Genomic DNA, 16,843 nt, shown 5'->3' on the forward strand with positions numbered 1-16,843 from the left:
ACAAAGAAGAAAACTGGAAGCCAGTCTAAGAAACTATTTGATTTTTCAAATCAGAAGTTATTTAAATTATTAGAACTGGGTCAAACTAAGATTTTGTTTCTGACCTCTCAAAATCTATGGGAAAGGCCAGATTCAGACCCATATTTGGAGAAGGTCTCTAGGTCTTCAGTAGGACAGAGAAAATATTATCATAGCTAAACATTGGTATGTTTGGATTCAAATCAAGACCAAGATGTTGCAGTCCAGGTTATAGTCTATGATCACTCAGGAAGATTTTACTGGGATCTACAAAATCTGAGAGATGTATTTTGTAGCCACAGGATAACACATTCTTTATCTGAAGTACCATCTATTTGAAACACTATTCTTGTGCTCTCCCCTTCAGGTTAGCAAAACGAGAGTTTTGCTGACACCAAAAGGTAGAAATAAGAAAGGTACCATGTGTCCCTGTGCATCAGAGAACAGCAAAGTGATTTGCGACCTGCTTCTTATTTATATATTTTGTTTGAATCTGTGTGCATAGTTTTTATTTGGTTGGTAGGCAAAAGGGAAGAAAAAAAGAACAAGCATTCAGTAGGTCAACTATTGATATAAGAGTCTGAGCAAGCAACTGCAAAATTCACTACAGTAATTTATCTGCATGGGTCAATGCCTATTGACTGCCTGAAAATAAAGGTCAATCACAGTGATAGATTTCAATGCCATAGCTATGAACATATATTAATAAACACAGCACAGAAGTGATTTTTTACTCCAGTGGAAAGGACAGATAATCAATATCCTTGTGTCCTTGCCCTGGCTGAACTTTGTACTTGGATTATGCTAATTAAAGACTAAATAAATTGCTGATGTTTTCATATAATTAAGATATGGAGGAAAACAATAAAGTAGAAAGTGGCTTTTTTTGGTTATTTCATGCCGAAATGAGCAAACAAAGCACCTAAGCCATTTGAGAAAACCCAAACTTGTTTTTTGCAAGCATCCTCTGCTGTCCCAGATATTATTTCTACTATATGCTTGCCACAAGAACAGATTCAGCCCTTTACACTGCAAACAAACATGGACAAGCAGTTTGGACAATTTTTTGTTCAACAGCCCAGAAGGTTTGGACTCTTGTTTTTTTCCAGACAGGTGGCCAAGCCATAAAGGTCCACTCATCCCTGGATGTTTCATCTAGACTGAGCATTGTTTTCTCAGACATTTGAAGCTCCCCTTTGGATAGAAGCCGCAGCGCAGCTTCCTGGCAGCCTGACTGTACCTGAACGCTGCAATTCCCCTTCCCCTTGTTTGCATCCCTTCCCTCTATTCCTGCCTGGCACTGGGACTTGTACAGCTGACCTGGGTGAGGGAGCTAATCCAGCTGAAAACTAATCACTTGATGTGGTAGGAGTAGGGTGCAGATGGAGCAGCTCCCCTCTCCCCATGTGCTCTTGAAAATGTCAGGAGGCCGGGAATAGGACCATGAAACTGAGACAGGGCTCAGCAGTCTGGCCCTAAGCAACCATAAACTGTGGTGGATGCACCTTGAGATGCAAACTGCAAATGAGTGAGGCTAAATATGCATTTTATCATGTGTAACCTGATGTTCTATGAAATGATTGAGTTTCGATCACTTGGGGCAATGACTGGCACAACAAGTATTCTATTATGCCATTTGACTGCTCTATCTCGTCATTGCAAGAAATGCCTACATTGGTCGGGTATTTCATGAAATACCTGGCATTAATATTACAGCCATACCGTGAAACCAGTCATTGAGTGAAATAGCTAAAATTTCCATTCATTTAGATAATAAATGCCTTGTAAAAATAAGTGTTAATTTTCTGAAATCATATGTAGAACTGTATGGGTCCAGGGGTGAGTATAAAAGACTACACAGTTGCTATAAATATGTACAGTAGAAATAGTTTTACTTCTCTTTTTGAGTTAGCAATTTCAAGTAATCAGGAACTAGGTATTTTACATATTATCTATCTATTATTTTCCGTATTTTCCTGTTATGAATAAAAACTTTAGCCAATTCTCAAACTGCTTAGGTGCTTAGGTTTATATCAGAACAGTAACATAGGTCTTTTCTTTTTTAAATATTTAAAATTACCTTGCATGCAGAATAAGCAGTTTGATTACATATACAATATCTAAACTGCAGATTTCTAAATGATCCCAGAGGAACCAGGCTTTCAAAATTGTAATCTCAGTTCTATACCTACACATGAAAGCACACAGAAAATGGCAGGAGCTACTAAATTTTTGTCTCCCTTCAAACTAACTGTTTGAAATGTGGATGCACTTGGATAAGCCTGCACCTAGGTGGTAGCCACATACCACTTGACAACAACCAGGCAGTTAATGTGCTCAAACTGCTATTTGTTACACAGAACAAGGGCATTTTACACTTGCATTATGTTCCCCCTTGGTTTTATCCACTTTTTCTTTCACTGTACAAAAGTTGGCATCTTTTTCTGAGGCACAGAACAATGCCTATAATAAAGAAAACAGCCACATTAAAATTACTGTCAGAGACATGTAAATAATAGCAAATGTGAAACAAAGAAGTGTATCAGTTAACTATTTCTCTTTAAACCTTTTCTTCTCCCCTCATCTCTCTCTTTTAACGTTTTTAACTTCCTTTTTTTGCCCTCTGAATTGAACCACAGCACCAAGTTAATTGGCCTCCTAGTGGCCCTATCAGTAAATGAGTTTTAATTCAGTTTCTTCAACAAAAAGCAATTCCTAGCAACTTATTCAGATACCCCTTTCCTTCCAAAAAGGATTGAATTTTTACTAAACCATAAAACTGGATACTATAACTTAAGTTGAATGTAAAAGGACAAAATGTTTCTCTGCTGTAATTTGTCTGTGTTAAATTTAGCTGAATTTGACCTTTAAGCTCAGTTTAAAATTAAAAATTCAGATTTTCCAAACATTTTTCAATTTTCTTTTTCATTGGAACTAGAGGTCAAATTTAAACTGAGTTTATTAATAGTTTACTTTCTTTCTGAGAGGAACAGAGCAGTCTCAAAAGACTTCCCTGCACAAGCAGTATTTTCTATTTTCAAATGAACATTTCAATCCTTGCCACTTTGTAACTCACTATTTCCCCTAAAGCAGTAAGACAACTGCAGTTTTGCAAACACCTACATTGCATATGAGCTGTAAAACTTTTAGCTTCTTTGCATTAACCTGTAAGGTTAGATTTAAGTCTGTGCTTAGAAACTTAAACAAATTCTTAACTATTTGTCTTTACAGTATCCTGAATTAAAAATTCAAATTTATTTAGGTGCTCTTTAATATTTGCTGTTTCTTACTCCTATCAAGTGACTGTACATATTTTAAGGTACATGTTAAAGCCTGAGTACAACATAGCATTATCTATTTGTATGCAAAGTACCTTGTACTTCATCATTTCCATATTTCCATCAAGTAGACTGGCAGCATTCACAATAGCTAAAGCTGTAGAAGCATAATAGATTTCTTAGTTCTCTGACCAGTTTTCCCACCCAGTCACTCAAGAAAAGGAGATTTCTTATCAGCTAAACCACTTACATCTCCACCTTCCCATTCATCTGCTGAATGGGAAGAGAGTTCAAATCAATTGAACCATTTAATTTCACTGTAAATAAAGGGGTTTAGGTGTCTTAATAATCTTTTCCCCTCCTTTCCCTCCTCTGCCTCTTCACATACATTTCCCAAATTTCCTTTTGAAAGTGTTGAAATAGAAGTTGAGACCTTTCAGGTATTTTCCTCTTTAAATAGCCCAAACTACCTTTGAGCTATAGCACCAATCTGTGGGTTGCACTGGCTTCCTGGCAATCACTGTAAGTTGGTACATATATTTCATTTAAAGAAATATTACTGCAGCCTTGACTGTTGCACAGCCGTTACATAGTATAAAATCAGATTAAAGCAAAATTCTACTGACTTATCCCAGGGGTACACTTTCCACCAGATAATACTTAGGTGTCACAGTGGTATTAAGAAGATCAGTTACAGTATAAAGACTGGCTATTGATCTGCCAGTCATTTAGATCAGGCATCTGACTGCAGAGCACTCTGGAGCCCTCCTGTCCCACCTATGCTGCCCTCTTTCCCATGGTGGGGGGAGGCATTGTGGGGATCACTCAGCTGTCATTCAGCTGTGGGGTCAGATCCCAGCTAGGGCACACAGCCAAGGTCTCAGGTACCTCAGTTTAGAAGAAAGTTACCTTTATGTACTCTATGTAAATCAAAATCAAGTTTTAAAAGTTGCAGAGATTTATATAGCATTTTAATCTAAAAGCACTTTCCTCTTTAAAATGACTTGACATTTTTTAAGGCTAATTAAGCAGAATTACATCATTAGATTATTTTACTCTTCTTAATATCTAGAGCCCAGCTTTCTCTTCAAATGCACCTGTTTTTTTAACTGATTATATGACATGAACTGAGAACAGATAGGTAGGGTGATTCTACCTACATGTCCGTCATAATGACTCCAAACCAAACAATGTTATCTTAACTCTCATGGCTAAATTCAACACAGTGGTAGTTCAAGACATTTCACGTGGTATATGCAGACACTCTGGAGATTGCAATTGTATACCTACTATTCTCTTTATCATTAAAACCTTCCAACTGTTTAACACTGAGTACTTTTTTTTTCACAAGGCACAACAGAGCTCCACTGCCATTGGTTTTGTTAGGTAGACTGAGCATGAATTCATGCTGGAAACAATTCAAGTTAACACCTCTAAACACTGCAGTTGTCATAATCTCTTAATTAATTTCCACAATAACATGTGGATTAAAATTTGCCAAGAGTTGTTACAATCTATCCCTTGAAATTTCCCACAAGATGTAGTGGTGTACATTGAGAGCTGTAATTTCAGTGCAGAGATGTTGCCTCAGACATCAGTGGGAAAACAGTAACGTTTGCAGCATGCTCCTAGCAGCACATCTCTGCAAGGGTGCTTCAGGATTGCCATGGGGTTTGAATGGGTTGTTTTGATGGTGTAAACCTGCTCCATGCTTATCAAACAAACCTCTTCACTATGCTTTAATTGAATTTTTTCATTATTTCCTTTAAGTTTCTTTTAGGACTTTCTGAGTGGTTGTGCCAGGGCAACACCCATGGCCTGGAACATGTGCTCAATCTCTCCTGGGAGTGAGGCAGACAGTTGACGTCAGAGCAGGGTCCAGTCCCTCAGACTGAGCAGCCAGAGGCTTATCACTTCCCATGTGTCTTTGGCTAGAGGAGACAGCTTGCATCAGGTTTTGAGCTAGTTTTTTGTTTTTGGTTTTTTTTTTTTTTGCCATCTGCTCTATTATATTTGTGCATTTCAGTTTGTGCTCATCATATTTTCTACAAGTATGGAAATTAATGATTTAATGCCATCCAGGTATTAACTCAGCCAACCAGTATGTTACTTTAGTGCCTCTAAAATAGTTAGAAGCACTAACACCAATACTGGTGTTTAGCTTCTCCCACAGCTGGGGAAGGAACAGGGCAGTTACATCCTGTGTGACTGTACATAAATTCAAGGGAAAAATGTATCTCAAGGCTTTAGATTAAGACAAGTTTTGCTTTAGTAAAGATGGTGGTATTCTTCCCCAGAACAGCAGGCATGGCCAGCTGTCCAGTGCAGAAAGTCACAAGGTTGTTTCATCATTCCCCTTTTTAGAGGCAAACCTGACCCCATGAGAGTTCAAGGAGTAAGATTTTTATTGAGCCTTCGACTGGGCAAAGTGGGGAAGTGCCTCAGTCTCCCCCTTTTGCTCCCTTGGGCAATGAAGCTGGTGAAGGGTCTGGAGCTCAGGCCTTATGAGGAGCGGCTGAGGGAACTGGGGTTGTTTAGCCTGGAGAAGAGGAGGCTGAGGGGAGACCTTATCGCTCTCTACAACTACCTGAAAGGAGGTTGTAGTGAGGTGGGTGTTGGTCTCTTCTCCCATGTAGTTAGCGATAGGACGAGAGGAAATGGGCTTAAGCTGAGCCAGGGGAGGTTTAGGTTGGATGTTAGGAAAAATTTCTTCACGGAAAGGGTGGTCAAGAATTGGAACAGGCTGCCCAGAGAGGTGGTGGTGGATTCACCATCCCTGGAAGTGTTCAAAAAACGGGTAGATGTGGCACTTTGGGACATGGTTTAGTCCAGTCTACCCTTGATTGGCTTAGAGTAGACTTGGTAGTGTAGGTTAATGGTTGGACTGGATGATCTTAAAGGTCTTTTCCAACCTAAACGATTCTATGATTCTATGATTCTATGGAATGAAAAATAGGTCCTTAGCCACCAATAAGTCACATTATTAGGCACATGAATATTTCACGTGAAATGAAACCACATGAAGGATGCCAAAAATCTAGCACGAACAGATCTTCCTTAGCCTCTCTGTTGTGTCACAGTACTGTTTTGATGGTGGGGTTTTTTTGGTACTCTGCCTTTTTGTAGTAATTTTTACTCAAGTGGTTGATCTTTCTTCATCTCTTTCGCCATCCCTGTTCTCCTCAGCCTTTTCTCTCTATCATTGCCACCCTGTGGAACAAGGACAACCCTCCCAAGGGCCCATGTGGCAGTGGGCTTAGGAGGACGGATGGAAATGTGTCCTCACCTTCCTGATGGAGGGCCAAGTGGCAGGAACAAGGAGGCATGAGCATTAATGCATCTTTCTCTTGAGGAAGAGATGGGGTGGGGGATGACAGAGCAAAGCTGGTACAAAACCCCTACCAGGTCCAGATTCTGCTCTTGGTGACTTCACAGGTGTAGAGAAGAACCCAACAGCAAGGCCAAACCTTCTTCCCTCATAAGTGTACCAGAGGTCAAGGAGATCTTTCTGGGCAAGATACAGACTGATGCTTATTTCCTTAAGATAAGGACTACAGAGAGAAGAGGAGATGCAGGAAAAGGATGGCACATTTCCCACGCCAAGGAGAGATGCAGAAATGTTCAGTCTTTTTTTACTGGCACTTTGTACAGCATAAGACAATGTCATAAATTTCACAACGTGGCACTTCGGGACATGGTTTAGTCTAGTCTACCCTTGATTGGCTTAGAGTAGACTTGGTAGTGTAGGTTAATGGTTGGACTGGATGATCTTAAAGGTCTTTTCCAACCTAAACAATTCTATGATTCTATGATTCTATAACCTATTCTCAAGCTGTCCTCATAGGTACATTGGTGGAAACCAGGCATGTGGTCTAAGATCATAAAGTCCAAAAGAAAGTCTCTTAGGAGCTCCAGTTTTACTTCTTAGTGACTTTCCTCTTCTCTTTCTGTACATCAATCCTTCTTTTCCTGCTGCTGAGAAAGATACAGAAAATGCATTTATACATTCTCAAGCCTTAAGATCTTCACCATTGAGGGATGGCTGCAGACAGACCCACAAAATACGCTTAGCATGCAAGATTGGTAATGTGCAATGTTTGCTTCATGCCATAGCATCAGTACACAGTGACACTGCAAAGGAGTGAATCAGTGCCAGCCCCTGTTGATGTGAGGTCTTTTGAGACTACATTCAATGCATTCATGCCTCCTCTACTCCCCAACTTCTAGAGGATTAGGTGTGAATTTTCTCTTCCTCTACTAGAAACTTACAGAAAAAGTTCCTTTTCTCACTTCTTTTCCAGGTTGCTTGCAGACTTTATTCACAGAGCAACAGAGAAAACTGTAAGAACACAGGTAAGTTTAAAAACTTTAATAAGGAGAAAGGAACATATGGTGCTGTATAGAAAGCAATGCTAACATTTCATTTTTGAAACCAGATTTGCTCCAAGAAAGCTAGCATAGGCATTATGTACCTGCAAGGAGAAGCTGGAGTGTCCAGAAGACACAGAGAGGCGGGTATTCAAAGACGGCGCCCCTGCACGCTTTCCACAAGCCCATGGATCGTTAGTAGGACGTTTCCAGGTTTAAAATCGCCAGGTTTTCTTCCACCTGCAGCCAGATGAAGAAGTTTGTCAGTGTGAAGTGCCTCTGCCACCATGTGGGAGCTTGCAGGAAGTGCAGGAGTGCCCTGTAACCAGCAACCACCATTCCTGCACCAAGACTCCTTTTAAATAAAGAAACTGGACAGTATTGCAGTTCTCTGCCAGCCCGGCTGCCTGTAGGGAATCACCCCAAATGACACACAGTCAAAGAAGCTTAATTTCTTCAGTTTTATTTTCCAATGGATTAGAGTAAAAAAAATGCACCGCCAAATTCCCAAAACTCCTGAAGTGGAGTATGACAAACTTTGTGGGAGTTGTAATCTGGAGCTGTGTATTTGTCACAGACACTCACATCCTTCATAAATCACTGTTGACTAATGAACAGCAAGGAGAGTGTTTTTCCAATAAAATACACATAACTTTAAATGGCAAAGGAGGACCTGTCAGCAGGCACTGCTCAAATGCATTAATTAAAAGCTGTTTAGCTGCTGGGAAACTGTCTGTGTTTTGATGCAGGCAGTTGCAGGCAATCCCAGGACCATGAGCATACATTTTTAAACCATTCAAGGACTAGATGTAGTCAGAGTTACAGAAATAAAATGCAGACACTAAAAAAAAAATAGATTATTTTGTATGGACTAGAATATTCATGCAAAAAAGAAAAGAGCATCTTGGTGCCAAGTACGCTGTAAACCCTTTCAGCCACCTATTTCCTACACACCGCTGTGGACATGAAACTTAGCTAAGCGATGCTGACACATAATTTAAAAAGACAGAGTTTGTCATGAACACCATTCTAAAAATATTTCATTGCCATGTGTTTGTTTAAGCTATCAGCAAGGTTTCTGCACCCATCACATACTCAGTAGTGGAGCTAGCTGGAAAAGGGGTGTAGAGGAGAGATGTGTGTGTGTGTTAGTATTACCATTGTTTACTTCTGCTCCTTTCTTGTTTTTGTTTTCGTCTAGCTCATTCAAAATGCAGACCATTTTTATGCCTTAGAACAAAGCAAAGAAGATCTCAAGCCCTTCATAAAGACCAATGCAATTGCCTAAAACATAGGGAAAAACAATAACCGGCTGTGTTAATTATTGCTCCTAGTTCTTTATATTCATATATGTATACATGCATATATACAAATGTGTACACATATAAATGAATATATATTTTTATATACTGCTCCTTACACTCATGAGAAAGGGAAACTGTATTCTAAGACCTTCTTAGATCCCTATGGGAAGAACCGTCATTGTAATATCTACTAATAGGACAGCAGTGGGTCCCAGGAAGGTCAAGGATTAAAGATTATTGAGAGTATTGTCTGATGCAGATGAAGTCTTCAATTCCCAGCCTGGTCCTGCAGAAGACAAGGGAGGGTGGAATAAAGGACAGTGGACAGTGTTACTGTCCTGAACTCTGCCAGCCTCATCTGAGGGCAAACATTTTGATCCAGTTGTATCCAGACCTAGGGCAAATGAGGTCCTATGAAATTTAATCTGATTATCACTGAAATAATAGGCTCTCTCTCCCTGTATGAATTATGTATATTTTACAAAAGTTGAGAGGTGCATGAATATCACTACACTGTAGCCATCATTATGTCTTTCTTTACTTGGATGACATTAAAATAATACTGTTAACCTTCTTCTAAGTCTGACTTCTTATGCAATGGCCCATCTTTATCTGGCTAACCTTTATGTCCTGACTGGGGATTTTCTGTGTAGCATTTGAAGATATCTGATTAGATACATGCAGACCAGAGACCATAATTAAAAATGAATCTAGAAAACTGACATTAAACTTTCCTCCTCTTCCTACGCTGTAGGGAACAAAAGTCAGCTGTGGGCGTTAATGACTGTAAGCTCTTTGCAGAGAAAACTGAACCTCTTAAAGGACTGAGATCCTGTACGTTCTCCAGTAAGAACTTAGGTTGTCCAAGTCAGTGAGTGCCACAGGAAGTTAAGCCACAGGTCCTGCAGCAACTACAGTGTTATGAGACCCTGGAGGCATAAGATGCTCTGGTGCCTGGCGCACTGAGCTAGAGGCCAGGAGGATCCAGATTTTACTCCTTGATTAGCCAAAGACTGATGCTGGTTTTGCTTCCAACCCTTTTTACTACCTATTTTGTTTGTAAGCCACACAGGGCAAAGACAATTCCTCACCCTGGGCTTGCACGGAGGCGAGTAAACCAAGTCAGGCTCAGTGCCAGCCTCAGTATGTTGATGCAAAGCACTCAGAAGTGAGTTGCCTATAGCATGACAGCCATTTATCACTTCTTTTATCCATGCTGTCTACAGTGGAGGCCAAAAGGGTCCTTAGACCCTCTCCATATGAACTTTTGCTGCTGTGGCCCAAGCTCCAGCTCCATGCAAAGAGTTGCTGCTTTGTCCCTGCTGAGATTGGGGCTGGGTCTGCCCATGCTATTCAGCACACAAGCCCTGCCTCTTGGCTGCACATCTTCCAGCCCCTGCCTTGTCATGCTGGCACTGGTGGGAGCTGAGAGTGCTCAGTCTCACCTTACATTGCTAAAACAGCAGCGAGAGCCCAGGGTGAGGCAAAGAGCCTAAGGAGCTCTCCCTTGTCCCCCTCTTCTGGCAAAACACCAGAGACCATCTCTGCTTTAGGCACTCTGTTCCCCACATCCCAGGGCAGAGCATAAGCACGATGCCAGGGACACCCCCAACCCCTTGTTCACCCCAAACAGACACTGTTTTCCTCCCAGCCAGCCTCTGCAGGAGCATCGTGAGAAGACAGAGAAGTGGGCAACGTCATGGCAAACTGGCAAGCAATGGCATATCATAGCATCTGCTGGTTGCTAGCCTCAGTTTTATCCCACCATTGCACTGCAGTTTTCTAGGCATGGACACTGATCTTTCTTTGATTCCTTTATGCACCAAGGAGACTGCGGACACGGAACAGGGAAAGATTCTTCATCTCTCCTGCATTGTCCTGCAAAGTAGATGGAGGCATGATGCAAGATATCACATGTGATGTCTCATATACGAGGTTTCTGGAAGAAATGAGGATTGTCACAAACACCACTTTAATGGCCAGTCATGCCCTGAATAAAGTGGGAGTCTGGCAGAAGTAGTAGTTGCTAAATAAGGGCAGTAAAATGACATCTGCACATACAGAAAGAGACTTGGACGTTCAGAGCGCTGCATCTTTTCAAGATAATTCTAGCAGGAATGAAATAAAGTAGAAGAGGTTTAATGCTAGGGAATCTAATCACATTGCTTTTTTATTATTATTTAAACAACACATCTACTAAAATAGACTCAATGAAAGTTAAACAAGCTCACTAAAACTTAATTTTCATTTGGTAATCCAAGGTCTTTCTGGAGATGTATGAGAAACACTAGAGAAAAGCTCTCTGCCTCCATTAATGTTTTATGTCAAAGTTATAATTTTATTCCAGAACTGCCTTGTTTCAGCCTCTGAGAGTAGTATTGTAATATCTTAGAGACTGCTATGCAGAGCAGTTTAATTACTATCAGATGGTTAGATCAACAGTGTGAAAGCACAGAACTCTCTTACTGATGAACAAGCCAGCAAAATTAAACCACTCACTGGAGATTGTTCCTTCTACAATACCAGTGAGAATTGTATTCCTAAATTAAAATTCCAAGTAATGCTCACTATCTATTTCTTTAAGGTGTGTGTTTGTTTGTGTTTTTGACTAGTGACCATATGTGGGATTTTCAGAATTACTTCAGCAACTAGGATTTCTACACCCCATTGCCAGAAAGGCCTCCAAGCTTCCAACACCTCCAAAAGCCAAAGTACCCAAAGCTATCACTTACTTTTGAAATCTGGGCTGAAATCTAGTTTTATGACCACTTTTGATGTTTGAACACAAAAGTGTCTCTATTCATCTCAGTCATAGCAAGTACTCTCCAAATAGTTTAATTACAAATTTTTTAAAATTGAAATGTGCATTTTAAGTTGGATGTCCAGAATTTTATTGTTGGAATATTTTAACTGAGGAGAAAATCATACTGTAAATTTATGCTATTACTGAAAATGCAGGCTTTTGGGAAAAAAAAAAAAAAAACAAATTTGGATTTGATGCACTGAATTACAGAAGAGCTGAATTAGTTTGCTCAAAAGTAGCATTGTAACATTTCACATAAATGGCCAAAAAGAAGAATTATGTTAAGACTCCCAGTGGGTAGACAAAACCTTTCACATGTTTTTAACAGCATGTATCATTCCTTGGAACAGGCCATTCCTTAGTCCTACCCTGCTGAAATTAATGAACCTAGTTACAAGCAGAGAGAAGGAATCCACTTTTTGTTTTACAATTGGCATTTAGGAGCAAACGAAATCTACTTGGGTGCTAATTCAAGTAATAATGTAATGGCTTGCCAGCTTTTCTCACATCTTAATGATGTACAGTAATAAAATTCACTATGATGATGACAGGATTCATTGTGTAGTTTTTTGAATGGCTAATTTTGTCTTGTGTGTTCCAGGGTACCAAACACTGGTGACTAAAATCATTCAGAAGAGTCTCAGACTTAGAGTATGGGGAGGGCTTAACAGTATTAAAAAGCTTTTCAAGGACAGAATACAAATGAGCAGTGAAATCAGAAAGAAAAAATAAGTTAAAAAACCAAACCAAAATAAAAGGAAAGGTGGTTAGAAGCAGAAGAAAACCTCTGATTATTTAAATCCATTGCAAATCAGGAAAGACTGAAAGCTAGCAGTCAGCCTGACGTACAGTGACTAACCAAAGGGTAAAAACATTGACTAATAAAGCAGGTTTTACATAAGAAATGTTTTTTTAAACCAGAAATCAAGCATCTGGAAGAAATTTCCAGGATTTATAGACATTTTTAGCACATTTTCTTTCCATACACTGTTTTTTTAAATTATTTTAAATAAACTCATATACACTTCATACCTCCCTTCATACCAGCATTCCCAGGCAAAACTTTACTGTTTGCCAGCAGTTCCAGTGATCTCTGTAAATTGCATGGAAGCAAATGTATGCAACAGCATACACATGTAAGGCACGTGGCCCCACTTCTTGCATATTTCTGAGGAATTGTGAATGGGTGTGGTGGAATATGACTGTACTGAAGCCTGACACAAGTCTTCAGTGGCACCTCTTTTTCTCTGTCTAGATTAGCAGTTTGCACACAGCATAACACACTTATGCGCACTGCAGCCTTCTGCTGATGGCCCTAATCAGATGGTTCTCAGTCAGATTATTAAAGAGCCAAAGTAACAGTCACATTAACAGGATTTTAAAGAATTTGGCTGTGGTCAGAAGAGGGTTATTCTTCTGCCTGGTCTCTGGACTAGCCAGTTGTGCAACTACCAAAATAATTTCTTTGCTTAAAGTCTGTTTTCTTCTGATCAATGGCCTGCCTTACCTCTATTTGTTTCTTCCATCCCCATTTCTCCTGTCACTTTTTACTGTAGTTGTTTCAACTGCTAGCTGCTCTGGCCAATGCAACCTCAATTCCTGTTGAATTTACTGTATGCTGTTATAATCAAGAGAATAAATAGGATCAATGTCTCCCTGAGCAGACTGAGTCTTGCAGGAGACTTCCCTCCAAGGACGTCCAGTTGCTTTATGGCTTGGTGCTAGCTCTTTTTCTGGCTAAATGTGTTTTGCAGACCTGAGCTGAGTTGGTCAGGAGTTATTCTAATGAGCTAGATTTCCTTTGAGAAATTTTAACCACCAGAAAGATTTCTTGGGTCTGGAGAGAGACCTGTGCTGTGCAGAGCTACCCCAGGAGCGTTAGTAGCGCAACACCTACCGTACATGAGCAAGAGCATGGATGCACTGGAGAACCAGATGGGTTTCAAGCCCCTAAAGCTACTGCTCTAAGAGTTGTCTCCCCTGTCCTGCTCATGCAGCTCTGTCATTGGCTACTGTATTTTGGGGTGGCTCCCACCTACGCCTCTTTTGTGTTGCTGCACTTTGCACAGTAAAACAAACATCCTTCAATATGGCAACCTCCTCCCAGACCATGAGGGTGCCTGACAGGAGATCACCTTGTCAAAGCCGTAAGTGAAATGAGAGGATCTTTACAGGGCAGCCTAGGTCTGCCTTTCCTGAGGGCAAAGAGAGGGGTGCTGCGGTTTAACTGAAGCACGGACACAGGCGTTAGATGGAAAAGGTGAGAAAGAAAGGACAGAAACTGGGGACAGAGAGGGATGGAAACAGTGGTGCTGAGCGGAAGATGCAAACTGCTGAAAGAGAAGGGAAGCTGATAGCATCTTGACAGAGATGAAGCTGGGTCAAGATACAGCTGACATTTAAAGCCCATACAATTCTCTATGCAAGCTGTATTTAAAATTGCTGTAGGGCTGCAAAGCCTCTCTTCTTTCCCTTTTACTGTTCAATATTGCAGTTTGAACAACTTCAGTGTGAAAGAGAGGCATAGCCTGGCAGGCTTCAGAGCAGGACCAGAACCATCTATATCAACATCCTTAAAAAGGCAGGTGGACATTCAGATTGACAGCGAGATACTAAACAAGGTTTTCACTGCTGCTTAAGAATGACAGACGAGAGTCTGCTAGAAAGAGGTTGGTTAATATTACCCCTTGATACAATTTTCACAAATCATTACACATTTTTACAAAAGAGTCAGCAGTTTTAAAAGAACCCCACTGGTCTTTCATCACTGTCGTTAACCCACATCATACAAAGAGTATTTTCCTTTGTATTCTAAATGCACATATTAACCAGCAAGTGGTCCTGTAGAAATTGAAATGACCCCTTAAAGACCCTTTGCCTTTTTAACAAGAAACAGCATTTTGCTGGGAAATCTATCCAAGTTAAGAGAATCATGGACTTAACAGCACATGAAAAACCCAAACCTTTACTTGGAAACCAGTTTAAAAATTACTTACTGTTTGTATGCCTGTAAGAGATGTGATAAGTTTTTTTTCCAGGCCCTGGGTGATCTGTCCCCTTGATCTTTCAGGCATCTCCTATTAAGAATCTAAATTAAATTAGCTGTTAAAACACAAGGTTTGTTTTCTATGTCTATTTCAGTAAACTGAATTTGCTCTCTTGTTGTTAAAGCACAAATAACTAGGTTAGTAAAAAGAAGGTAGAGGTAGTACTAGGAGCTGTATCAATCACAGGAATAAGATCAGGAAAAAAAGCACCTAAGGGGTGAGAACCATATCATGCTGCTATCATGTCCCAAAGGAGGTAGTTGAAACTGTATTGATAGAATAAGTTAAAACGAGCCTGGAAAACTTGTTTGAAGAGTATAGTTACAACAGTGCTCAGGGGATGGAGTAGGTCATTCCAGGTCACAATTCTTTTAGCGTTAATTTCTATCATTCAGTTCTACTGATTTTGCTTACAACACAAATTTTGTAATTTAAACTAACTGTGTCTGCATGCTGCAAATCATCCATGTACCAGTACTTAAGACGCTGGCGAGTAGCAGTGCAGAAAGAAACAGTGACAGCCCTAATAACTTTAATATTTACAAGAAGACTTAATGAAGCAATCCAACAGCCATGTTATACAATAAAGACAGCTGTACTCCAATACCTTTCTGTCAGATGTCAGGGGAAATGACAATGCTTTGCAACTCTTCGGTGGGACAATATTGGAAATACACGGACTGCCCTACAGGGCTGCTGCTACATTCTCCTCAGATGAGCCTGCAGCAGTGAAATGTGAACTTGAGAAGAAATATTTGGATGTACATTGCAAGAGAAAAAGAGGAAACAGTTTTCCTGGCAGATAACTGCGTTGTGTAAAAGACAGCTAACATTTCTAAGTTTTGCAGAAGATATTTTGAAGAGACTAGGAATGAACAGTGAGTGCACCTGAAGGAGGCTGGGTTCTCAAGGGCAGCAAAGCCCTGGTGTCACAGTTATTCTGGAAAATAACTGGAAAAGCAAGAAAGACATTAAAGCACCTGCTACTGCTCCTGTCACCATAATGACTTTTGTCCAGCTGAAAATAAAGAGAGAGGAAAAGCACCCCCTCCTCCCAAAAAAACCCTCCAATATTTTGCTTTCAGTCTTGGATCAGCAAAGTTTGATTTTGCCCATACTGCTGAGAAGCCTTGAACCAATTCTGACAATATAAGTCCAACTATGAGAGGGAACATGAGTAGCCCTGTAAATTCCTTTTCTTGAAATATGTTCATGGTCCTCATTCTTGAGCAGAAGGGAGGCTGACAAGATAGACAAGATACCATCTTGTCATGCCTGCTTTAGATTTTGCCATAGCTTTAGGGTAAGAATATCCTTGCCCTCCCAACCCTCTCCTGCTGTGTCGTCCTCAGAGTGACCTACTCAGATCTCTGTAGGACTCATGGAAGATGAGGAAGGTAGTTCTCTCTAGACTAGAATTAGTTTGCTACAGGATCTGCAGGAAGCATAATTTTATTTTTCACATTTGCTGTAAGAAAATCAGTCACCAGCCAGTCACCACGAAACCTAGTGACATGCATTTCAGAACAAAAGCTTGTCAAGAGAAACATAAAAAAAACCCAATAAGAAATCTAGCTTATTGCTAATTTTATAGTCATAACTCAAAGTCACCTAAGGCTCCAGTAAGCACAGACACAAGTTCTGATACCCTTACTTTGATATTTCTCTTCCTTGGATATTCATTTGATGCTTGATTAAAGTAGTCTTTTTAAAACACCATCATGTCTTTGCTTCTTCAGCTTTTTGATCCTGAAACAGAAAAGCGTACACAGTTTTCTCAAGTGGAAGAAGCACAGACTTGTTTATCTGCCAATAGCTATCTGGCAATTAATGAACATGTACCACATTTATAGCACTAGTGCATCAGGCTCCTTTGAACATTTGTGTCCATAATGTTTAGCAAATTGAAACATAACAATCTTTGGAACTGCCTCATTCCTGAGGTATCAGTAACAATGACATATTTGGGTGTCCCTACCAGCAAGTAGTGAAAAAGTGACAGGAAGAGAGTTGGAACTGAAAGCT

The sequence above is a fragment of the Pelecanus crispus genome, chromosome 2 (assembly GCF_030463565.1).
Source record: "Pelecanus crispus isolate bPelCri1 chromosome 2, bPelCri1.pri, whole genome shotgun sequence".
Lineage (NCBI taxonomy): Eukaryota > Metazoa > Chordata > Aves > Pelecaniformes > Pelecanidae > Pelecanus > Pelecanus crispus.